We start from the raw sequence: 26,169 nt of genomic DNA on the forward strand, positions 1-26,169 counted from the left end.
CGTTAGAGTAATTTACCACATAAATTCCATATTATAGCTCATATTATCCTTAAATATTTGAAAGGAACATTCAATCAAGGCCATAGTTTTTCTAGTGTCCAAACCTAAATTTTAATATCTTTTATACCTGATCGTTAGGCTTTTTATTTAAGTTTTTTTATCTGTGATTTATAAAAAGTTTTAACGAGTATCTATACAGCCTTCTGTCACGCCCATCTAATGCGCACGTCCCTGTCATGTCTGAATTGAAGTAAACTTCAGAAATTTTGACATGACATATGAATACCTAACCTACCTAATATTTGATGTTTTTGTTTGGGCCTGTTCAATATGTACTGCTACTGTTCTTGAAATACATCATAACTAATTAAATAAACTTTATTTTAGATCCCGTAACTTAGTTATTTAGTCACACAACGTGACTCTATCACGTTAATTATGTACTAGTTAGATTGCTAGCCACTCTGTGATGGTTTATCCCTAGAGTGGGCTGTTTTTGTTGGATAATACACCATACCTGATTTTACTACAACCAGCATCTTCACCCAGGACCTTGCAGTAGGACTTACTCACCACAGCAGCCAACCAGCGTTAGCGTGCCAAAAGAATTCATCTCTATGGACTTGCAACCCTACTTTTAACCGGCTGTTGTGTAAAAGCTAAGTTTATTTACTTTTTCTGTATTTACTTTTGGGTAAGATATATTTGCTACATTGTAAACTTTTCGTATGCATACGATTAGGAAGAGTACATATATTTTCGTGATAGATAGGGTTTTAGGTTGTTGTTTTTTTTTCTTTTTGATTCAGTATAAGTAGGAGTTAGTTAAAATAAATAAAATCAGGTCTTGTTTAATAATCATAAATAATTGTATCTTAAAATTTAATAGGGAATCGGGTTGTAAAATTTTGTCGCGGATTTTAAATAGGGAATACGTCTCGTAGGTTTTTTTTGTAAAATATATAAAGAGTCACTGACCAACTCATTTATATAGACCTTTTTGCTATTCCAACGGACTTTTGATTTGGATTTTGATTTTAATACTTTTGCTTGGCCAGTGATAGTGGATAATTGCTTGTTGAGTGGCCTTTGCGGTCCTATTTTATCTTTTCCCCATCCACTATCACTGTTATTACGTTGCGTTATATGTAAAGTGTATTATTTAATATTTATTATTAATATATTTGTATGTATTAAGGTTGGTGTTTTATTTCAGTCTGTATTACCAGTATATAACATAGCAAGACAAGATCAGTATTTAGTATTTTGTATTTCAGGTGGTTGTAACCAGTGTCATAGAGTTCCTGTTGTTCGTTATTTCAAAATCTCGAACCTGTCCAACTTCTTGGTTCTGAGAGCCGAGTTGTTCGTTCGAGTTGGCGCCCTTTTTTCTTCTTCTTTCTTTGTTGTAACTCGATATTATTTTATCTCTAGCATTCTTATCTATTTTCCTTCCATTTTTGTATTAACAGTCTCATTTCCTTCCTAGTTACTATCATTTCATTACCAAATTTTCTTCTCATATCTCCAAAGCCAATATTCGGTGTATTGAAGCTAGCCCGAATACTCACTTGAGATTTAGTGTCTCTCTGCCCTTTTAATTTTTTTTTCCTGAGCTAAGCCCCTCTTCTTGTCGTCTTAAATCTCTTATCATTTATTTTACCCATCTTTATTCAGTTCTTCTCTTCAAAAATCTCTATACACAGAGATAGAGGGTTCAAGAAGAAAAAAAAACCGAAATTATACCAGGGCCTTTCTTAAAAAAAACTCCATTGAAACAACACTCCATTTTATTGTTACGCTTGTGTAAGAAATTGATCTTTATTTTTTGCAGTTATTAACCCTGTTACTAAAACTTGGGACTCTCTTTTATGCAAGATATTCAAATGTTGCAGATGCTCTGTATTTATTTTTAGTTCCTATCTGTCACCTTAACCTATTACCATGTTCATTGATTGTAACTTTAAAATTGTAAGACATTATTCTAACACATTATTCTGTCTGAAACGAATAGACTGTCCAAGTACTTCTTACCTAAAAGAAACTTCTTCTTCTTCTTCTTCTTCTTCTTCTTCTTCTTCTTCCTCTTTATAAGCAATTCTGCTTATTTGTTGTCTGAAAGTTGTCTTTTACGCGGTCGGCCGATACTTCTACCGTTTGGTGATTTATGTCCTGTTTATGTGGTTATTAAATTCTTTTTTTCTATTTAGTGTGCATTTGTTTATACACTGTATGTTACATTGTCTTCTAATGTCTTTACTGCTCTTTCGATCTCTCAACGTATTTCCTGTAATTCTCTCATTTTTGCCGTTTGCAGTAATTATTGTGTTGTGGCTGTATCGGGTCTTGTTTCTGATGCATATGTCATTATTGATCTTACACTGGCTTTATAAATTCTTGACTTCATTTCATTGTTAATATATTGGTTTCGCCATATTATAGTGTTTTTAAGACATCTGCCAGTCTATTTGTTTTTTGTACTTGATTTCTCACATCTTTGTCCAGGATACTACAGGAAACTGTCTTCGAGTATCTTGCATATGTTTTCGGTTAGCAATTCGGTCTTAGTCGGTCTTAGAGCAATAAAAAATTGGCAGTTTGAAATAAAAATTTTTTACACCCTGTATCTCGGAAACAAAGCATTTGCGGACATACGTGTATAGAGCAAATTGCCATTATTTTTTCATGTAGAATTATCCCTTAAAGCTTTTCATATTTATTTACTAACACCCTGTATATTGGAGAGATCCTTGATATTAGTCTTATTACTGATGCAATGTTGGTCTTTCTTTATGCGAATCATCTCCAATATACATACATGTTATGGTATAATTATGCTTTTTTTCTAAAATCTTAAATCATCTCCAATATTCTTTGGGGCGTCGGATGCTCAAAAATACCACCCTTTATTGTCTGACATAATGATTTTCGTTTTTTGAATAAAAAAACTTCCCTTTATCAGGAAATGTTTACTGTCATAAATTTTTTGAACACATCAAATCAACTAAACGAATTTTCATTGAATACCATAAAAAAACGCCCTCCCCCCTCCCGAAAATGTTCCGTTCAGTATAGAAAAGTTGTCCAACTCGACATGAATAACTGAATAAACGAAGTCTCGAAGTAATCATGATTTTTTGTAAGTGCGGGCCCAAGACCTATTATAATATAAGCTATTAATTTTTTTCCGAATATGCTTTCATAAAAGTTCCACGGTCTATAAATAACTAATTTACTTTCTACGCTATTTATTCTTGTACCTAAAAAACTCGTAGCTTTAACTTTAACTTCTGATTTTTAAAAGCTTTTTTATTCGTCTCTTAATACGGTATTAAAATATTTTTAACGTTAGGATTATTTCGCGTTCATAATAAATAGGTCATCCAATTTAGATGTCGTCTGGTGTTTGCATAAAATTTTCTTTTGAGTAATTTCGTTCCATAATTCATTCTTTTTATTAGCACCTTAACTGACACAGCTATCCGATCTTGCAAATTTTATCTGCTTAGAAAGTCTCTTATAATCGGAACGAGAATATAAAGAATTTAAGACTAGAACCACGCAAATAAAATGTAACTTCAACTTTCCTTCTCTTTAATTAAATTTAATTTGTCATCAACAATTCGTTTGCTAACTTTTACAGTATTAAAAATTAAAGTAAAAATTAAGATGAGAGCTTGTTTTATTTCGGTTGAAAGGTGATCCACCATCCCTATACGTACCATCCCCATAAGAAATGGGACTTCTCATTTCTTACTTCCTACCTTGATTTTACTATTAACTGGCATTGACCTTTCCTTGTTTGATTATTTGAAACGTTCTAAACGTTTGACATTCCTTTCCTCGGGTAGCTGTAGCTTCCTCCGTGGATGTGTTAGTTGTTGCTCTGGAATCCTCAGGGTCTTCTAACATTATTGCCATAAATTGGTTGCATTGCTCCTGTAGTGATACTTTTCCAAGTTAACATACACCTATTCTAACTTGGCTATACCGTACTGATGACGACTAATGAGTCAGAAACACGTGCCTGAGGTTGCATTCATCTTATACATATATATATATATATATATATATATATATATATATATATATATATATATATATAGACTTTAGTTTTTTATTGAGGTTGCAGTCATTTATTTCTAAGGGGCAGGGTAAGAGAAACTCTGTGTTATAATCAAGCTTTCGCAAAATTTATTTGCTTCGTCAGGATTAGCTAAAATTATTATATAGTTATAAATAAATACAACGAAATGAAAGAACATTGCATAAAAATTAGTACAAAAACTTACAACGTGAGGTTTGTTCCTTAATTTGACATTTCTACAAAACATAAAATATCTAAAAAAATCTTTATCCTAATGGTTTTCAAGTTTCAATGTTTTAATTTTTACAATTCATGATAAAAAATATGATTTAATAATTTAGTTCTAAATTTGACTAATGCCAGAAAGACACTTAAATAATGATAAATAAATAAATAAAACACTGACGAAGCAAATAAATTTTGCGAAAGCTTGATTATAACACAGAGTTTCTCTTACCCTGCCCCTTAGAAATAAATGACTGCAACCTCAATAAAAAACTAAAGTCTACATATTGTCAATAATACCAAACTTCTTTATATATATATATATATATATATATATATATATATATATATATATTTTCATCCTTGTTACGAGACATGCCGATTATTATACATCCTATCTTTATTTACTATTAACTCGCATTAACCTTTCCTTGTTTGATTGTTTGAAACGTTCTAAACGTTTGACATTCCTTTCTTCAGGTAGCTGTAGCTATAGGTCCGTGAATGTATTAGTTGTTACTCTGGAATCCTCAGGGTCTTCTAACATTATTGCCATACATTGGTTGCATTGCTCCTGTAGTGATCCTTTCCCAAGTTAACATGCACCTATTCCAACTTGGCTACCGTACTTATGACGACTAATGAGTCAGAAACACGTGTCTGCGGTTGTATTCATCTTATACATATATTTTTTTCATCCTTAATAATTGTTCTGAAGCTATTTCTTTGTCGCATTTTTGTAATAAACTATTCTTATTGGGAAATAAGCCACAATTTAACTTGAAAAAACTAATTTTATTAACGTTTCGACATCCACATCGGATGTCGTTATCAAAATACAAAATATTAATAAATTAAACAAAAATGTCTTTGCTTAGTAAAAAATTCTTCTAATAATTTAATTTAATCTAACTCAGTTATATCGGTAATTCAGACATATATTATACTTTAATAATATTGTCAATATCATTTTAAAGCCTTCTACTTAAAAATGATATTGCCAATATTTATGAATTGCATTTCTGGGACGACTTTATTGAAAGATTGTTTATTCGATTACATGAAATCAACTTTAACTCAAGAATATCTCTCACAAAAAGCATAGCATGTGATCTGTCTTTAAAAAGACAACCACATGCAACGGTGACAGTAAAATTCTTGCATTAGTGACTCCATAGTAAATCGCGAGGAAAAACCCATAAAAAAAATCGTGATTTTTCATTATTGTTACGAGACATGCCGTGGCAATGTATTAATTATACTTCCTACTCCTTTCCTTGTTTGATTGTTTGAAACGTTCTAAACGTTTGGAATTCCTTTCCTCAGGTAGCTGTAGCTTCTTCCGTGGATGTGTTAGTTCTTGCTTTGGAATCTTCAGGGTTTTCTAAAATTATTGCCATGAATTGGTTGCAATCCACCTGTAGTGATTCTTTTCCAACTTAACATACACCTATTCTAACTTGGCTACCATACTGATGACGACTAATGAGTCAGAAATACGTTTCTGCGGTTGCATTCCATCTTATACATATTTTGTTTTTGTTTTTCTTCCTTGTAGCGACACATGCCGATATATATTATACTTTTCCTACCTTGATTTTACTATTAACTCGGATTGACCTTTCCTTGTATTTAAATATACCTACAATGTATAATAATAGCAGCATACTTACATTTACATTGTATAATTGCAACCATTATCAAATTGACTTTTTGCAATCATTATTTTAACTGTGATGAATGATGACCGTTAAATAGCATGCGATAAACAAAATGCTATTTGTTAATCGTGCTAGTATCTCCGGCAGTTTATTAATGTACACGACGTTTATTGCTATTGTTGGCGAAATATTAATAAATGTTCAAAGCGCGTCGGAGCGAGATATATGTTTGGTCAAATGCCATTAAAATAGAAATTTTGTGAAAATTTTCACATGTCCGAATATGCTAGCCGTTATTTTATTTTCCGGATAATCTACGTGGTTATTAAAGGCGAGGATTTTTAATTTGAATTGCTAAAAAACAGCGTGCTTCAGTTTTTCAGTTTTTAGCATTTTATGCTCTAGAAAAATCCAATTATATAGATTTGGAAATATATCCGTGTAGAAATTGTTCTGAATTTATAAATTCCTATTTACGCCAGTCAATGGGAGCAAGAATAGGATATTACCTCCGAATTCTATCCTACTGCATGGATTTTAATGAAATTTTGGGAATGGCCTCTACTTATCTCCTAATTCAAAGTCTACCCTATGCAAATGTGCGCTTTTATCTTGGGGGTGGTTCCTTAAAATACCGAATGCCTTAAAAAATATGCGTCTAACTAAAAAAACTGTATAAAACAATTTTGTAGCTTATAAAAAAACAAAGAGATTTGTTCCTTCATTAATCATTAAGTTATAATAGAAAAAGAGATATGGTAGGTGAAAAGAGTTCATTTTTTTTTCTGCATGCTTAAATTGGTGTATTCAACTTGAAATAACAGAGAAACGGTCGATTTTAGGTGTATAATGCTACCAATACCTTCTGTAGTGCTTGAAAAGACCTTTAAAATGAGCAATATTAAATGTCGATTACATTCAAACTAAGTCAGATATGCTACAAAAAATAATTGACGACTAATGTATTTTAAGAAATAACGAGAAGTATATTTAACTCCTCATCTACCAGAATTTAAATGCATCGTTTTTCTTCTACAATACCTTTTATTATAGTGTTATTTCTATGTTCAAAAAGTTGGACGGCTTTAAAATGAATGGTTTTTATAAAAAATAAGATCAAATTATATAGAGCGCATTTTTAAATTTTCTTAAAAATCTTCATTTTTCTCCATGTAACTTGAAAATAATAGGAGATACAGTAATGAAAAACCAAAACAAAATTTTTGCCTATAAACAGCCAACATTTTTGTTCGGTATCCTTTTTCGTATCTCTTTTTATTTTTGAGTTACATGGAGAAAAAGAAAGATTGTTAGAAAAATTTAAAAATGCGCTCTATAATTTCATCTTATTGTTTTCAAAAACCATTAATTTTAAACCCGTCCAACTTTTTGAACATAGAAATAACACTTTTCGACATTTAATATTGGTCATCTTAAAGGTCTTTTCAAGCACTACAAAAGGTATTGGTAGCATTATACACCTAATCTCGACCGTTTCTCTCTTATTTCAAGTTGAATACACCAATTTGAGCATGCCCCAAAAACAAACTCTTCTCACCTACCTCACCTACCTCCTTGTGTATTATAACTAGAACATTTAGGAAGAAACTAATCTCTGTTTTTATAAGCTATAAAAATATTTTATATATTTTTTATTCGTTAGATGCATAGTTTTTAAGGTATTCGCAAAAAACCGTCCGAAAAGGTGTCATTTTTCAATGAAAATGGCCAATTTTCAACCATGACTAAGTATTGAGTTTTCAAAAAAAATTATAGAACAGTTTTTGCTTATAATTAGGTTCTCTAGTCACTTCCGTGGTTAGTTAAAATAAAAAATGTTCCACCCCCGAGAAGGAGTGGGAACTACCCCCAAGATTAAAGCGCATATCGGTATAGTGTATTAGTACATTCTTTCACGGTTTTTGCGGTAAATTTTAAAGAACCGCTTGGATTGATATGAGGCACACGCATAGCTGACATGTCAAAGAAAAAAAGTGATATTTTGCTGATGTGTGCTTTTGCCCTGGGGGTGACTGGGGGTGAAAAAATATATGTTAAAAATAAGTCCGGAAATAGATAAACTGGCTAATTGTAAGTAACTTTTGTTCTATTGAGTTTTTTCGCCAAGTCAACACTTTTTGAGTTATTTGCGAGTGAATATGTTCATTTTTCAACAAAATAAGCACGTTTTTATACGGTTTTTCGCAAATAACACAAGAAGTAAGTATTTTGTCGAAAAAAACGTTCTTAGGAAAAATATAGCCTGTGAAAAAACAAAAAAAATTGGTGTACGCTTGAGGTCTCTGGACCTCGTAGAACCAGAGTTATAGTCAATTAAAAATTGGTTCATATTCGCCAAATTTCAAATAGGCTATTTCAACGTGAAATATTTAAAAAATAAAGCACTTTTTTTGGGGAAAACCTATTATAACTTTTTTAAAGTGTTTTAAAAAAGCTTTATTTCTGTTTTTATAAAAGTTTCTAGCATCAAATTTAAGCAAGTTACGCTCAAAATAATGTTGCTCCCATTTGTTTTGGCAAAAAAAAAATCGGAAAGATCACCCCCTAATTGGCAACCAAACTGAAATTAATCTTTATCGCTCCACAAATTATTTAACTTAAGTTGTGTTTATATGATATGTAAGTTTAATTGGCTTAAAGTGCTTATTTTTGAAAAAAATTGGTTTTAACATAAAATTTTTTAAATTTTTAATTTTGAAAAATATGCTTTTTTTCAAAATAACTTAAAAATTGTTAGAGATACCAGTAATATCAAAAAACAAAAAAGTCAGCATTACTTTTCTGAATATCTTGTATTTTTTGTTTTTCTGTAGGACAAAAGTTGATTAAGATTTGGTGTTTCTAAATTTGCATACACTCGTGGTCAGTGACACGTTCAAGCCCTTTTAACTACAACTCTTGTAAAAATAAGGACTTTGAACCGATGAAAATTACAGATCATATAAACAATATACACACGAGTAAAGAAACTTGTGAAGTGGTAACGATTAAGTTCATCTGAGATACTAATTAGGAGGTGATTTTCACGATTTTTACCAAAAAAAGGGACTAACTTTATTTTGAGCGTAATTTGTTTACTTTTTATGCTAAAATTTTTTTATAAAACAAAAATGAATCCTTTTTTAAATACTTTAAATAAGTTGTAATAAGTTTTCCCCAAAAAGTGCTTCATTTTTTGGTTATTTCACGTTAAAGTATTCCATTTGAAATTGAACGAATATGAACCTATTTTTCGACAGTTTCAACAGTAAGAATGTTTTTTTCGACAAAATACTTACTTTTTGAGTTATTTGCGAAAAACCGTCTTAAGCGCGGTTATTTTGTTAAAAGATGAACATACATATTCACTCTCAAATAACTCGAAAAATTAGTCAATTTATCCATTTCCGGACTTACTTTGGACGTATATTTTTTTACCCTCCAGAATGGGTGAAAGCCACCCCCATGGCAAAAGCACACATCGGCACAACATCACTTTTTTTCTTTGACTTGTTAGCTATGTGTATGCCAAATTTCATGTCATTCCAAGCGGTTCTTTAAAATTTAGAAGTTTTGCAATATTTTACCGTTAAAGAACGTACTAATACTTTGTTTCTTGAGCTCTTCCCTACACTGTGAAAATATCAAATAAATCGATGTACTAGTAGGATGGAATTCGGAGCCAAATACCCTCATTGACTGCCCTAATTTATAAAATTTTCGGTTTGTACAATTAAGGTACGTATGTACCGTGTGTCCCAATAAGAATGGCTCTCGGCCATATCTCAGGAACCGCTTATAGTACAGCTTTGAGAAAAAAATATTTATAACAAAAGTTGCCTCGGGAAAAGCCTGGAAATTATTTTCATAATTGTAGGTCTACCGCTAGAGGGCGTAATTGAATGTCAAAAATTAAAAAATCAAAATTTTACAAAATACGTATACCTAATGAAAGTGCACTGGAAATCCAATCATCGTATTTTTCGTAAAATTCTGCGCATATTTGATTTCACAAGTTTATGTCTACCTTTGCAAATAAGAGGTGGGGATGAGTGGGAACCTTCTTATGAAAAAATTAACCAATAGGCGGCGAGGTTCCAAACGCATATACGGAATGTTATTCGGTGACAAATTCATATACGGAATGTTAAATATTCGTACACCGAAAAAGATAAGTTTTTATTATAGTCTAAGAGCTAGTGAACCCTCCGACTAACGGTCGTCCTGTAAGGCTAAAAATTTTTCTAGTGATAATTCATAGCACACCAAGGCTAAAAACCATGACCTGGCAGGCCTCAGCGGTGCACGTGTATCTACCAGGTGAATCGAAAAGTGCAAAGGACATCGCACACATCTTATGGAAAATATAATGTCACTCAAATTCAATAAAATTTATACGATTAGATTCGTTTTAAATTAACGATCAATTCTGATCATTGCGCCAACTCTTAATTATGATTAATTACGGCGCAAATTGCAATTAAAGTTTATCGAAATCACATTTTTGGAGTCCATAAAATGTTAGTTACAATCATTATTGCTCTGAGTGCTATTCATAACAGCTTAAATCCCGCTGGGCCTAAGCGGATTAGTGAAACTAATCCGCTGATTTATGGAGTACCGAAAATCTGGGTATTTTAAAATATTTTTTCTCTCTCTAACTTATGTACCTACCCATTTGATTTCAGATTTATTTATATCAATTTCTGCTCTTATTTTTGAAAATAGAGAGTTGGCGCAATGATAAGATTTGATCGTTAATTTAAAACGAATCTATTGGTATAAATTTTATTGAATTTGAGTGACATTATATTTTCCATAAGATGTGTGCGATGTCCTTTAGGGGTTAAAATAAACTTTCTCCTGTAAGGTTTAAATTTAAGTATGTGTTTGAGTAAGTCATTTAGAAGAAATGTGTACAATGACAGGCGATTCTGAAGAGCATAAGACCTTGCCAGGCGAGGGGAAAGATTAGGGATTTTTCCTAAAATTATTCTTTTTGCATCGAACAAATTTTTTTTAGGGTTTTTCAATCATTTCAAACAGAAAACGTATTTAGTGATTTTTCTCTTAAGTTAATAGTTTTTGTTATATAAGCGATTGAAAATTTTGAAAATTGCGAAATCGGCCATTTTTAACCCTAAATCGGACATTTATCTAAAAAATTCAATGTTACCAAGGTACGTAGATATTCTTTAAACATTTATTGATGAAATCCCGAAGAGTTTTTTGCAATAAAATATCGAAAACCCCTTTGTTTTTTTAATTGCTAATCAAGCGTGTGCAATACTGTAGTATAAGTGAGAACGTTTGAGTTTGCATAAATTCATTATCTCGAGAATGGGCAAATTTCAAGAGAAATCCTCAGACAGGTCGATTTTTATTTTTGAATTAGGACTTTTTGGCATATATATAATACTAATGACGTCATCCATCTGGGCGTGATGACGTAATCGATGATTTTTTTAAATAAGAGTAGGGGTTGTATGATAGCTCATTTGAAAGGTTATTTAATTCTCTATTCAGTAATATAAACATTAACATAATTATTTATACAGGGTGTACAAAAAAAAATTTTCTTCTGTTTGTCAAATTTAATCAAAGTTAATTTAATAAAAAAAAATTTTTTGTACACCCTGTATAAATAATTATGTTAATGTTTATATTATTGAATAGAAAATTCAATAACCTTTCAAATGAGCTATCACACAGCCCCTACTCTCATTTGAAAAAATCATCGATTACGTCATCACGTTCAGATGGATGACGTCACTAGTATTATAAATATGCCAAAAAATCCTAATTTAAAAATAAAAATCGACCTGTGTGAGGATTTCTCTTGAAATTTGCCCATTCTCGAGATAATGAATTTATGCAAACTCAAACGTCCTCACTTACACTACAGTGTCGCACCTGCTTGATTAGCAATTAAAAAAACAAAGGGGTTTTCGATATTTTATTGCAAAAAACTCTTCGGGATTTCATCAATCAATGTTTAAAGAATATCTACGTATCTTGGCAACATTGAAATTTTTAGATAAATGTCCGATTTAGGGTTAAAAATGGCCGATTTCGCAATTTTCAAAAATTTCAATCGCTTATATAACAAAAACTATTAACTTAAAAGAAAAATCACTAAAGACGTTTTCGGTTTGGAATGATTCAAAAAACCTAAAAAATGTGTTCGATGCAAAAAGAATAATTTTAGGAAAACCCCTAATCTTTCCCCTCGCCTGGCAAGGTCTTATGCTCTTCAGAATCGCCTGTCATTGTACACATTTCTTCTGAATGACTTACTCAAACACATACTTAAATTTAAACCTTACAGGAGAAAGTTTATTTTACCCCCTAAATTTGCACTTTTCGATTCACCTGGTAGATACACGTGCACCACTGAGGCCTGCCAGGTCATGGTTTTTAGCCTTGGTGTGCTATGAATTATCACTAGAAAAATTTCTAGCCTTACAGGACGACCGTTAGTAGGAGGGGTCACTAGCTCTTAGACTATTAGAGTCTGTTAAAAGGAGATTAATTTTAAAATACTTGTTACTGTATTATTAAATAAAAATAAAACAATTATAGTATTTGGAATGTTATTTAGTGTAAATTCACATGCGGAATGTTAAATATTCGTAGACCAAGAAATAGGACTTTTTATTAATCAGTTAAAGAAGACTGATTTTAAAATACCTATTTTGTTAATGTATTATTAAAGAAAAATCAAACAATGATTACCTATGTGGAATGTTATTTGGTGCAGATTTCATAAACGGGGTGGTATAGATTTAAGAGATATAATTCTTTATTTGACTAAGCTTTCGCTTTCTCAGAATTTTTAATGACTTGAACGTGTTGTTTAGTATGTTTAATTCTTTAACAATACAAAAAAACTAATAAAATCCCTAAAGGTATATATTTAAAATCCCTAAAAAGGGCTGCATCACAGAACCAGTTTTCGATTGGTTGACCAATCATCATCAGTGCATTCCTAAAATGAATATAACCTGATATAATGATGCAAAGGTTTTAAAATTTTGACTACGGTTAGAAAAAGTTGTAGGTTATACTCACGTGACCTTACTATGCTAACCACCGAAATATAATATTACAAATTTTACTTACATATATTACATAATTATAAATATTTGGTGGTTAGCATGTAAGATCACGTGAGTATAACCTACAACTTTTTATAACCGTAGTCAAAATTTTAAAACCTTTGCACCATTTTATAAGGTTATATTCATTTTAGGAAAGCACTGATGATGATTGGCCAACCAATCGAAAACTAGTTCTGTGATGTAGCCCTTTTTAGGGATGTTAAATATAGACCTTTTATAAAGGACTTTATTCGTTTTTTTTTGTATTACGAGTATATGATATACAGCCAACTACAGGAAAACCTTTATCCTTGTGGATCTTTAATAATACATTAATAATAATTTTTCTATTCTCATACTATAATATATCAATTATGATGTCACTACCTGTATCATAATGAACTTCATTATGATACAGATTTTCATTAAGATACCTACAGATTTTTAACCAATAGAATCGCGATATGACATTTGCGAAAAAAGGTGGCACATGCGCAGTAACCAATGGCGTGTCAAATACATACGCTTTGACAATTCTCAATATGTAAACAAACTGTCAGACTGACAAACTACTGAATATTTTTGCGTTACAAAATTAATAAATTCGAATATATTTTTTTGTGAATGATCATAGAAAAAATCGTGTATACAACTTGCATTTAATTATCATTATAAAGCTCGTACTCTATACGAAACTCGCCGCTAGGTGGCTCGTTTCGTATCCCTTATACTCGCTTCATAATCACCATCATTAAATGCTCGTTGCATAATATACTATTAAAAACCAGTCTAATTTTAACTGGATTTAATATAAATCGTCTTTTTGTTCTACGAATATTTATCATACCGTATATGAATTTCGCACCAAATAACATTCCGAATACTATAATTGTTTTATTTTTATTTAATAATACAGTAACAAGTATTTTAAAATCAATCTCCTTTTAACAGACTCTAACAAAAACTTATCTTTTTCGGTGTACGAATATTTAACATTCCGTATATAAATTTGGCACCGAATAACATACCGTATATGCGTTTGGAACCTCGCCGCCTATTGGTTAAAATATGACCGCGTGCTGCAAAGAACCAATAGAAAACTCCTAGGTTCCAAATACATATACGGAATGTTTAGATGCTTACCTTATGCGTGTTAGAAAGAAACCAAAATTTTTTAGCTTATCTACTTTTCATGTTGAGGGAGAGTGTTAGAATATACAACATTATATAAAAGTACTTATATAACATTATTCTATAGTTGTACATACTCTATGTATTGACATTATCGATAGTTTAGATGTAATGTAATGTCAAGAAAAATTGAAAATAAAAATGTCAGTCATGTTCAACTAAAATGTTTTCCTATCGTCCTGTAATTCAGTCAGTCCAATTAAAATAAAAATTCAAAAGATATTTTAGGTCATAAACAAATTCTGACTTTCACCTGTACCCCATCCTTCGATAATTTGCAAGGAAAAAAGACTATAAATGAATAGACATGGGGAATCTAAAATATGCATTCCACAACATGTCAATTATTTATCTAGATAAAGATCAAGCGAACTTTGATCCCTAGTACTCAATTCGTGAGTAAGAACGAAGATAACTAGTTAAGCTTCTTGAGACAGTTAAGATATAATTCAGTTTCAGAGACCACCACCATGTCTATTTATTTATCGCCCTTTTTCGTTGCAAATTACAGAAGGATGGTATTATTTCGGTGGTATATTATTGGATGGATATAATAATGATAGTTGGTATTGGATGGTATTATTATAATTATTTCGTTGCAAATTATGGGATACAGGTGAAAGTCAGAATTTGTTTTCAACCTAATAGTCCTGTCGCCAGGGGGGGTACAACGGCCTTCTTAATTCAGATGGACTTAACCAAGTTTTTTTATGTAGTTTGGGCCGTAGAACACGAATTTTTTGGGTAACAGTTGATCCGGATGTCGATAAGATTGTTATAAACAAAGAAGTTGAGGAATTACATAACAGCGATTTCTCGCAAAACAAAACATTTTTTTGTATTTTTGGGTCATTCTAACCAAAAAATGTTCCTATTTTTTCGTAGGATGCATAGTTTTCGAGATAAACGCGGTTGAACTTTCAAAAAATCGAAAAATGTCAATTTTTGAACCCGAATAACCTTTGAATAAAAAATAAAATAGCAATTCTGTTTACCGCCGTTAAAAGTTTGAGTCAAATTATATCTGTTTTTAATATTTGCATTGCTAAAAATTTATTTTTTGATTGTTAAAAAAGCTATAAACACATAGTGTTTCCCGTGCCTAATACATGCGTTTTAATGCATGCTACGTAGAAATAGCCCCGCTTGCACTTTTACCTCTTCTACCTACTCGTTCGATTTTAAATGAGAAATCATTGAAAACATCACTCAAGCACTAGGTGTTTATAGCTTTTTTTAACAATAAAATAATAAATTTTTAGCAATACAAATAAGTAAATCCGATATAATTTGACTTGAACTTTCAAATGCGGTAAGCAGAATTGCTATTTTATTTTTTAATCAAAAGTTATTCGGGTTCAAAAATTGCAATTTTTCGATTTTTTTAAAGTTCAACCGCGTTTATCTCGAAAACTATGCATCCTACGAAAAAATTTGTAGGAACATTTTTTGGTTAGAATGGCCCAAAAAATACAAAAAAATGTTTTGTTTTGCGAGAAAACGCTGTTATGTGATTCCTCAACTTCTTGGTTTATAACAATCTTATCCACATCCGGATCAACTGTTACCCAAAAAATTCGTGTTCTACAGGTCAAAATACATAAAAAAACTTGGGTAAGTCCATCTGAATACAGGAGGCCGTTGTACCCCCCCTGGCGACAGGACTATAAGATATCTTTTGGGTTTTTTCTTTTATTTATTTTTATTTCAATATAGAAATCTTTTAGATTTTGCCAAGTTTTTGATAGATCTCGCAATAGAGTCCATTTGCAAATTATTTCATAATAATTAGCTTACACGACAGTTAGATTTGGTTTCGATTCAGGGCACACTACGGCCTGTTCTGAGGAGATCAACAGATCGAAACATAAGTAAACAAATAGTGGTGGTCTCAGAAACGGAATTTAATCCTAACTTTCTTTATAAATATATGTTACAGTTCAAGTTAATTCTCAGTTAGAGTTGACTATTCCTAGTTCGAGTCAACTCAAACTAAAACAAGCAGTAAAAGTTGATTTGAAAAATTTAATTCCACTTTTACTAGTTTGAGTTGACTATTCATGGATCGATTCAGTAAATGTTGATTATATGAGTATAATCTCACCTGCTTTTTTGATGACTGTGCGTCTCTTTGTTTTGACCTTTCAACTACTTATCATGATTTGAACATGTAGGCCAGAATGAAGCTAAAAAAATGGCAAAATCTCGCAATTTTTTCGTCCAGCATCGATTGGCACAAAAAAATTTGGGATTAGGCATATTTTGCCTCTAGTTCATTTTCTATATTAAGCCGTTGTACGCTTTTGGTTTTTTTAAGGGGGATAAGTACCACTAATTGTAAAAAATTACAAAATATTTTAAACTTTAATATGGGCAACATTTGGTTTTTATTAGTTAAATAATGATTGTTTTATGCTTTAAGATATAAAATCATAATATTTCAACTCTTAAAACGACCCTTGTTGGAGATATATATAAAAAAATTATTTATCATAAAAAATGATTTCGGCTTGCATCGATTTGCATAAAAATTTGGGATTAGGATAATCTCACCCGGTACTTCATATTCTATATTATGCTCAAGGGCGTTAATTATTTTTAGGGGTGTAAACTATCCCTTATTGTCAAAAATGATATAAAAACATTGTAAACCTTACTATGGGTAAAATTTGGTTATAATTGGTTGAATAATGATTGTTATATAATTTAGGATATAACATCATAATATTTCAACCCTTAAAAATCACCCTTAACCCTACGTTAGGCGCGTCGTTATTGCTGACAAGCTTAGGCGCGCGGTCTACGATTGTAGACCAATAGTTTTTTGTCGTATAATACCGGATTTTGACAAAATTAACAAATTAGTGGTTAATAACATGTTTATTTATGTTTGCACTTTGATATTAGATATGTTTTGTTCCTTGGCTTTTCTCATTTTGACAGTGGTAAAATTAAAAACGAGGTCATGATTTTTTGGGTCTTTATTCGCAAGTAAATGAAAATGGTCACAAAAATAAGCTCAATTTAGTAAAAAACACAAATATTTTTTATCTTTGAACTTATAGAATGACCAATAGGGAAAAATAATAAAGAATAGAACTAAAAAGTAAAAAAAGAACAAAACTATTAAATGGTCAAAGTGGCACAATTTTAGTCCGTCAAACATTCAGTGCAAATATCCCCAAAATGATCCTTGAATGCAAATGTGTCACATCTTTGGCATGCCCTTCTTGTTGACATATTGCAAATTCATGCACAAATACAACATCGTCCCACGTAATTTGTTGTAATATTAGGGGAAGACGGTACGACTTCTTGAACTCCGAGCAGTACGCGAGCTCGTCGTCTAAGTTCTCTTAGCAGGGAAGGCATAGTTGATCCATATTCAATTTGCTGTTTGATTAGTTCTCATGCCAAGTTTTCAATGAAGTCGCTTCTTGAAACATTTTCATTTATGTTATTAGCTTTAGATACACAGCAGGCTACATATTAGCTTTATATATACAACTAAAAACTGGAACGCGCTTAGTCGCGTGGTCTACGGTTGTAGACCAGTGCTCTTTGAATAATGGTAAAAAAATAATGCAAACAGATCGGCGGCATTTAGCAAACTGAAGAGTAAGTTAGAAGTATTAATGACAGCTACTAAGCGGGATGGGGACGTATGTGCAGTTTTATGCAATTGGCGACCACTTAAAGGAGAGTGGTCTACGATTGTAGACCACGCGCCTAACGGAGGGTTAATAACATTGAAATTTTTATAAGTAATTTAATAGATCTATACAGAGAAAAAGTAGAATTACGTACAAAAACATTTATCTCTACAGAAAAATAGTTTTTTAGTCGTCTTCATCTAGATTCTAGATCGATGTCATCTTCGTCTTTTTCTATAACTGGTAGGCTATCTTATAGCTATAAGAGCTATAAGTACATGTAAATTAAATTCCGTAAGATCCTTTAGTTTTTAAGTAGGGTGAGTTTAAAGGGCTCGAATAAGGAGGTGTTTGCTTGTAAACAGAGATTTTAAGCAGCTATACCTCGCTAAATATTCACTGTAAAGAAAATCTTTGCACAGGTTAATTTTAATTATTAAAAAAGATACAATTTAATACTCTCTCATTTTTTTCGGATCTCTAATATTTTCGGAGATATTTTGAAGAAAAAAGTGAAAATTACGAAATTGCCAAAAATTGTTTTATTTTTAAACTCCAATTTTTCTAAATTTTAAATAGGTCAAACTTCTTGGATGTATTAATAATACATATATAAAAAGAATTACAGAAGTCCGAAGATCAATTTTAATTAGAAGGGTAGTTAGGGGGTAGTTTTCACTGATTTTTTCGTATACAAAAGTAGGTACCGACCTTATTTTGATCATGTCGCTCAATTTTTATGCTAGAAACTTTTTTTGAAATGTCTAATTATTGTAGGTATACTTAAAAATTATTCTGTAAGTTTTCCTCGAAAAATGCAGTTTTTCCGTTATTTGGCTTTGAATATTTCAAATTATGCATTTGACGAAAAAAGCTAACCTTTGACATGCCGTATCTTAGTTTGTATTAGTTGTAGTAAAATTATAAAAAAAAAGAGGATTGTGTTTGTGTTTCTAAAAGATACAATTTTTAAAGTTACAGTTTTTTTATTAACTGTATATTTTTTGAGTTATTCTCAAAAAACCCTCTAAAAAAGTCGATTTTTTCGTCGAAAAACTGTTACTTTCAACCGCGAATAACTCGAAAAATGTTAGTTTTACGAAGAAAACGTAAAGAACATTGTTTTCTTAGAATAACATTTTCCATCCATTTCCCTGGTTAAAATGTAATGAAAAATTTCCGTCCCTGAGATGAGGTGACCACCACCTCTAAGGTTTTAGCGTACAGCGACATGATATAGAAAATGATCCTTGGGCTATTCCCTACCTTCTTTGAAAATTTCAAGTAAATCCATGATAAACGAAAAAATTGCGAGCCCAAAGGCTTCATTTTCTGGCCTAATATCCAGTAACATTTAATTTCTAGAATCGGTTGTTTGTGTGAATCAACTTTTACTAAATAACATTGGGAAGAGTATAGTTTAACTAGTTGTAGTCTACTTTTACTAGTAAATGTTGAATAAAAATCTTCATTTTATATTTATAATTAACTTTTACTGAAACCAGCCGTTTGAGTTGACTCGGGCTAGGAATAGTAAACTTCAACTGGATAATCAACTTGAACTGTAACATATATTATATTTCATTCAATGTCGAGTCGTGACACTTTGTGTAACTTGCTGAAGGTACAAAGTTACCATCGGCAATGTTAGATTATGTTTATAAACTATGGTAACGTATATACGAAACAACATTGTGTAATGTTTACAATATGTTCTTTTTTACAATTGATACGGCATCTTTTATTCTTTATATTTTATAGATTTTGCTTTGACAAATCCTAATTTAGAATTTATTTCTTTCAGGTTTATTTGGAATATATTCAACATATGAGTCTATTCAGAATTCGGTACTGGATTAAAGGTAAGATAATAATTAATTATTCACTTCTTAATAATATAAACCTACACTTTGGCCATTTTCCAAACTGAGTGCAAACAGACATTTCACATGCCGAATAGGAAGTCCTTAATCTCGATAAGCGTTACTTAATGTTCTATACCGACACCACAATAGCCAATATGCTGTTACCTATGTCATGTTATTGATTGCTGCTTATGCATATTACATGATGTATATACAGTTTATAACTATTATCGCCAAGTAATGTAATTACGTGTGAGGATGGAGCGTTATAGTAACTCATGCGAGCTAAACTTTAAATTTTTTATCAATCGTTCGTGAATATCGAAATGTCGGTTTGCACAGAGAGATAATTGGGCTTAAATGTTGTTTAAAATTAGTGTTTGTTTTTTATCGATTTTGCACTTACCAACACATTTTCTACGAAAACCAAAAAAATATGAAAGCTGTTAACGTATTGAAAGAAAGCTCAACGCCTCTTCTCTCATATAGTTCTTTTTTTCTACTACCAACACATGCAGCGGAACACATCCAGTGATGGCCCACAAGGCTGTGGCAGACACAGTCCTGTACGCGCATGCTTCTCGCAGCAGACTTGTTCTATCCACTCGTGTAATGAGCCCCCTGTAGGCCTGTATCTCTACCGCCTCACTCCAGACTGGTGCCTCGTAGAGGACGATCGACTGCACAACACCGTGCAAGGCCCTCCTCCTTTCGGATTTGGGTCGTCCAATGTTGGGCATCACCCTCCTCAACTCAGCCGCACTGTTTACAGCCCTCCGGGTCACCACCCGCACGTGCTCCCCCCACTTTCCATTATGGTGCAACGTCACTCCCAGATACTTTACGTGTTTCTTGGGTATTAGACACGCCCCTGCACATTGTAGTTCCACATTTTGCCTGTTCCTCTTCCCCTTAAGAATGATGGCTTCGGTCTTCTCTGTTGCGAGCTTCAGTCCGTTCTGTGTCATCCATTCCTTCATGACGCCGCCTGCGTTCCGTACCCGGTATTTAAGATCTGGCTCGTCCCGCGCCACTACCAGCACAACGAGATCATCTGCGAACGCGAAAGGAGTCGTACCCTCTCCATATTCACAGTTCATAATCCCGTCATATGCCAGGTTCCATAGCGTCGAACTTAAGACAGATCCCTGGGGAACACCTGTCGTCACATCCACAATCGTGCCTTTCTCCACCATAATTCTTCTCTCAGACAGATATTCCGCTACCACGTTCATCAGGTATCCAGGACATTCTCTCTTCTCCATTGCCTTCATTACCTCGTTCCACTGCAGCGTATTGAATGCATTCCTAACATCGAACAACAACAGGGCCGCCCAACGCTGTTCATCCCCTCCATTGCGCAATGCGTAGAATACACTCACGATTGAGTCAATCGTGCTTCTCCCTTTACAAAAACCAAATTGCCTCGGGGATAAGCCTCCCGACCTCTCAATCATGCCATCGATACGTCCCCGTAGCATTCTTTCATACAGCTTACCGGCACGCACGGAAGAAGGCAGATGGGTCGATTCTTTTCCAAAGTTTTGGGAAGTAGTACCAACTTCGATGTCCTCCAAGGCTCAGGAAAGGTCTGTGCTTCCAGCAGTGCATTCATGTGCTCCAGAAGCCACGCGGGCTCCGCCCGTCCCGGACTCCTCACCGCCTCAGGTGATATCTAATCCAGACCGGGGGACCTGCGCGTCTTGAGTTCATCCGCATTCGCATTCCACCAGTAGGGCATCCTCTTTGCATCTCGGCGACCCATCCTGCTTCCCTCCATCGCTTCTTTAATTACCCTCTCCAGGTTTTCGACCGTCGGTGATTGACTCTGCATCATGTTAGTCATTTCCATCACCGCATCCGCCATGCTGATGCCAACATGATGAAGGATAGGCATACTGATAGCCAACATCCGGAATGGATAGGCACTGTAAGAAGACGAAATATAATTATCAGACTTAATCATTTTCAACAAATTTATATCCCAAATTATTTTTTTCGGATACAATACATAATTACAGTTGATAAAAATAAACAGAAGTTTACCTCTAAAGAGCAAAATAACAACACTCTGCTGATTGTATTTGCAACTGTGCATTTTCGTTCATTATCGTCTATTACGCAATTAAGTTCGCCATAAAATAGCTCAAATGAAATTTTGTGGAAGCAGTGCTTATAAGGTTGGCAATAATCGCGAACCTGTCAATATTTGGTGTTTCTATGTGAATGTAAGCATGAAATATTGGATCGATGGCGCGGTGACAATTATGCAAGCGCCAGAAACTTACACAGAATTGCAACATGTACACATTCAAATTACATTTTTGTTATTTTGCTGTACAGTGCCGTAAATAATAATAGTAATATAGTATAGTTGTTCCATTTTATCTTTGCCCATGCGTCACGATTCATTTTCAAACAAATTAAGTCGAAACATAAAGTGAAACGTACGTCGATGTGTATAGTATACGTACGGTTCACTTTATGTTTTCACTTGATTTGTTTGAAAATGAATCGTGACGCATGTGCAAAGATAAAATGGAACAATTAGTATAGGTCAATAAAATAAGATAATAGATATTAAGAGATAATATAAAATAAGAGAAGCTTCGGACGCACCAACTTAAAATAAATTTCATAGAGACGGAAGAGCTTAGGAAAAATTTCATAAAAAAAATAATATTGTAATAAAACGAGCGATTTCGTATTTATTTACGACTTTTTTAATTTTTTATACAAGTTTTCTTTACAAATATCTAGCTTAAACTATCTCTATTTACAAATCTGTCCGTATTTATATATGCGATACAGTTATTATGGAACATTCCACAAATATCCGCGGCCATTCGATCCATTGTCTGTCAGCACGCCTACGTGAGGTACGTTCCAGAACTCTCGCCGACGCCGCGAATATTCGATTACGTCATTCTCTTGTTGTGTACCTTTATACGGGGGTCGGCCAAGAGTTCTCTTTCGTTACACTGCTCCCCTCTTAAGATCAGAGCGTCCCGATCAGCAACTCTAGATAAAGGCCCAAGATGGCGGAATCTACACGACTCTCCAGCTCTGCATACACCCTTCAAGAAGAAATAACAGTCTACTGTCTTTGAAGAGTACGACACCTTCGGGTTCATGCAACACACAGTGATTTGTACTCAAGTTTCTCTGAAGATCACTTCAAGCATGCTTCTCACAATCTTCCAATCCAGATTTTCTATTACATGGCCTATTTTTGGTAAAGCCAAATCTTTGATGTCATAATTACACACGATTTTCTTCAAATTAGCCAGAGCACGTCATATGTTCTCGTAGCTTGGCGTGTCTGTATAAGACTTCCTGGTCACCATATACAGCAAAGATCGAGGACCATCTTCCAATCGCACTACTCTTCCAATTTTAGGCTGCTGATTTCTTAACTCGTCCAGACGGTCGAATTTTCTATTGAATACGGACGAGATTCCCTTAGTCATCTCGAGGTCTTGGGCAACACAGTGGCCTAGAGAGACGTTTTCTGGAACGTTAAACAGATCTTGCTGAACTTCTGTGGTCACGCCGAATCTAGCACTCCTCCTCTCTGCGTAATTTGACATAAATTCCTTAAAACTTGGCTGTGCGGCATCTTTCATTTCCTGTTGGAGGACTCGGGCTTCTTCTGTTTCATTGGAGCCAGCATATGGTGCAAGACGATTTATGTGAATAACTTTGGGTTTACCGTTTGGCAACTTCTTAATTCTGTATATTACGTCATTTATTTTCTTCTTAACTTCATACGGACCGTCCCATTGTCTTTGCAGTTTAGGACACAAGCCTCGACGACGTTGTGGATTATACAGCCAGTCAAGATCACTTACTTCGAAGCTTTCATTCTTGCATCGAGAATCATATTGATCTTTCATTCTGTCACTGGCTATCTGGATGTGTTGTCAGGCAAGTTCATGAATGTTGTTCATTCGTAAGTTCAGGCGGTCGACGTATTCTTCGCCTGCAACATGTTCCTCGGAAGGTCTGCAGTCAAACTCTAAGTCGCAGCGCAAACGAACTTCACGACCCAACATCAGGCAGGTTGGTGTTTGACCTTTAGTTTCATTCACGGCCGAGCGGTAGGCCATCAGGAATAAATGAATGTGTTGGTCCCAATCTCGCTGATGTTCAGATACAACTTCGGACAAGTGTTTACCCATCGTTCGGTTCATCCTCTCGACCATTCCATCTGATTGAGGATGCAGGGGTGTCGTTCTGGTCTTATTGACACCAATCAATTTACAAACGTTTTGGAAAAGAGCCGACTCAAAGTTTCGCCCTTGGTCGGAGTGGATCTCCAAGGGAACACCAAATCGGCTGAAGAATTCTTTAACAAGTACCTCTGCAACGGTAGCAGCTTCTTGATTCGGTAATGCATAGGCCTAGGTCCATTTCGTAAAATAATCCATGACTACCAGGATGTATTTATTTTCCAGCATCGGTTTCTGGAAATGGAGCTGCAATGTCGATTGCTACTATTTCCGTAGGACTGCCGACATTGTACTGTCTCATTGGTGCTTTCTTTTTACCAACTGGACCATTACCGGATGCACACAGTTCACATTTCCGGCACCATCTTCTTACATCATCTTTACAGTTCACCCAATAGAACCGCTCTCGAACCCTTTGCAGAGTCTTCGTAATACCAAAGTGTCCACCTGATGTACCGTCATGCAACTGACGCAATACTTCTGACACTTTACTTTTAGGTACAATCAACTGCAGCTTAGATTCTGTACCATCATCGTTCTCAAAGGTTCTGTACAGAAGATCATTTTTTAGTACCAGGCAATTCCATTGGCTCCAGTAGACCTTGACTTCTGGACTACATGCACAAATGTTCTGCCAACCAGGTCTGTCACCTTGCAGCATCTAATACAATACTCTTTTTATACATGGATTATCTTCTTGGGCGTCTTGTAACTGTTGGGGCTGCCATTGCTCATTAACGACGGTAGTTCCTCTCACAGGGCAAAGCTGTTCCTCTACTTTAAGCCGGTGATTACATCTTTCACCGCATCTCTTCCAGCCCTCTTCACGCATCTCTTCGGCATCGTGTCACGAATCACCCTCCGTACCATCTCCACCAAACGTTCATCTTTTCTCTTATCGCCTTTTTCCACGGTTAGTACTTGATTGTTTCGTGAAGCTTGGCTAGCTGCGTCGTATTCCAAGGCAATAGCAAGTGCTTCGTCTAAAACTTTAGGTCTTGCTAGTCGTAAAGCTTTCTGTAGTTCACTATCTTTGAGCCCATTGACGAAGGTGTCTACTGCAATTTCTTCTAGAACGCTATCTGGTACCTCTAGATAAGCCAACCGCACCACACGAGCCACATCCGCTTCAAATTCTTGCAGATTCTCACTTGCTCGTTGACTTCTACTTCGCAGTTGTGCTTTGTATACTTGTTGTAGATGGGCATCTCCGTAGCGTTTTTCTAGACGAGTGAACAAGGTCTGGTCACATTTTTCTTGACCCTTAGGAATTGATCTTAATATATTTGCAGCATCACCTCGCAAAGCAGCAGTCAAGGAAACAGCCTTTTCTTGTTCGGTCCAATGATTGGCGGTCGCAATAGCTTCGAATTGTCTAAGGTATATGGACCAAGAGGACTTTCCATCAAATGGTGGTAATTTTAATCTCATATTATACGACGTTTCGTCAGCCTTTTCTTGTTCGGTCCAATGATTGGCGGTCGCAATAGCTTCGAATTGTCTAAGGTATATGGACCAAGAGGACTTTCCATCAAATGGTGGTAATTTTAATCTCATATTATACGACGTTTCGTCTCTCGGTAGTTCATCTTTCACTACAGGATCTAAAGCTATTGCATTAACTGACAATTGTACTTTTGTAACGGTTATCATGCTCTCTAATTCTTTGATCTTATTTTCTAGCATTTCTTTACTGTCGTCTACACTTTTCTGCATCTTATCGAATGTTCTAGAAACTTCTTCGAATTTCTCGTTGTTCTGTCTACAAACTTCTTCAAGTTTTTCGTTGTTCTGTCTACAAACCTCTTTAATTACTTGAGAAGTCTCGTCAAATTTTTTAGCAACGTTTTCGAATTTCTCGTCGCTTTTTCTACTTACTTCTTCAAGTTTCTCGTTGTTGTGTCTACAAACTTCTCCAAGTTTTTCGTTGTTCTTTGATCGTTCTTTCGTTTTTCATCGATCTTTTGAGAAACGTCTTTAATTATTTGAGAAGTCTCGTCGAATTTTTTAGCAACGTTTTCGAATTTCTCATCGCTTTTTCTACAGGTTTCATTGATCTTTTGAGAAGACTCATCAATCGTTTGAGAAACAGTTTTTAATTTCGATAAGATTGCTTGTTCTGCTGACTAGAAGTGGAACGTCTCTGGATCATCTC

General features: G+C 33.9%; 1 protein-coding gene across 2 annotated transcripts in view; it reads left to right on the forward strand.

Annotated features, from left to right (window-relative positions):
* Window positions 1-26,169, forward strand: part of LOC114339984 (uncharacterized) — a 1,283,677-nt gene that overhangs the window by 266,310 nt on the left and 991,198 nt on the right. For both annotated transcript variants that reach the window (XM_050652564.1, XM_050652566.1), the window contains exon 3: window positions 19,722-19,779. The gene's annotated coding sequence lies outside the window, so the exon portion shown is untranslated. The remainder of the gene's footprint in view (window positions 1-19,721; window positions 19,780-26,169) is intronic.

Source organism: Diabrotica virgifera, chromosome 6, assembly GCF_917563875.1.
Source record: "Diabrotica virgifera virgifera chromosome 6, PGI_DIABVI_V3a".
In the NCBI taxonomy this organism is placed as follows: Eukaryota; Metazoa; Arthropoda; class Insecta; order Coleoptera; family Chrysomelidae; genus Diabrotica; species Diabrotica virgifera.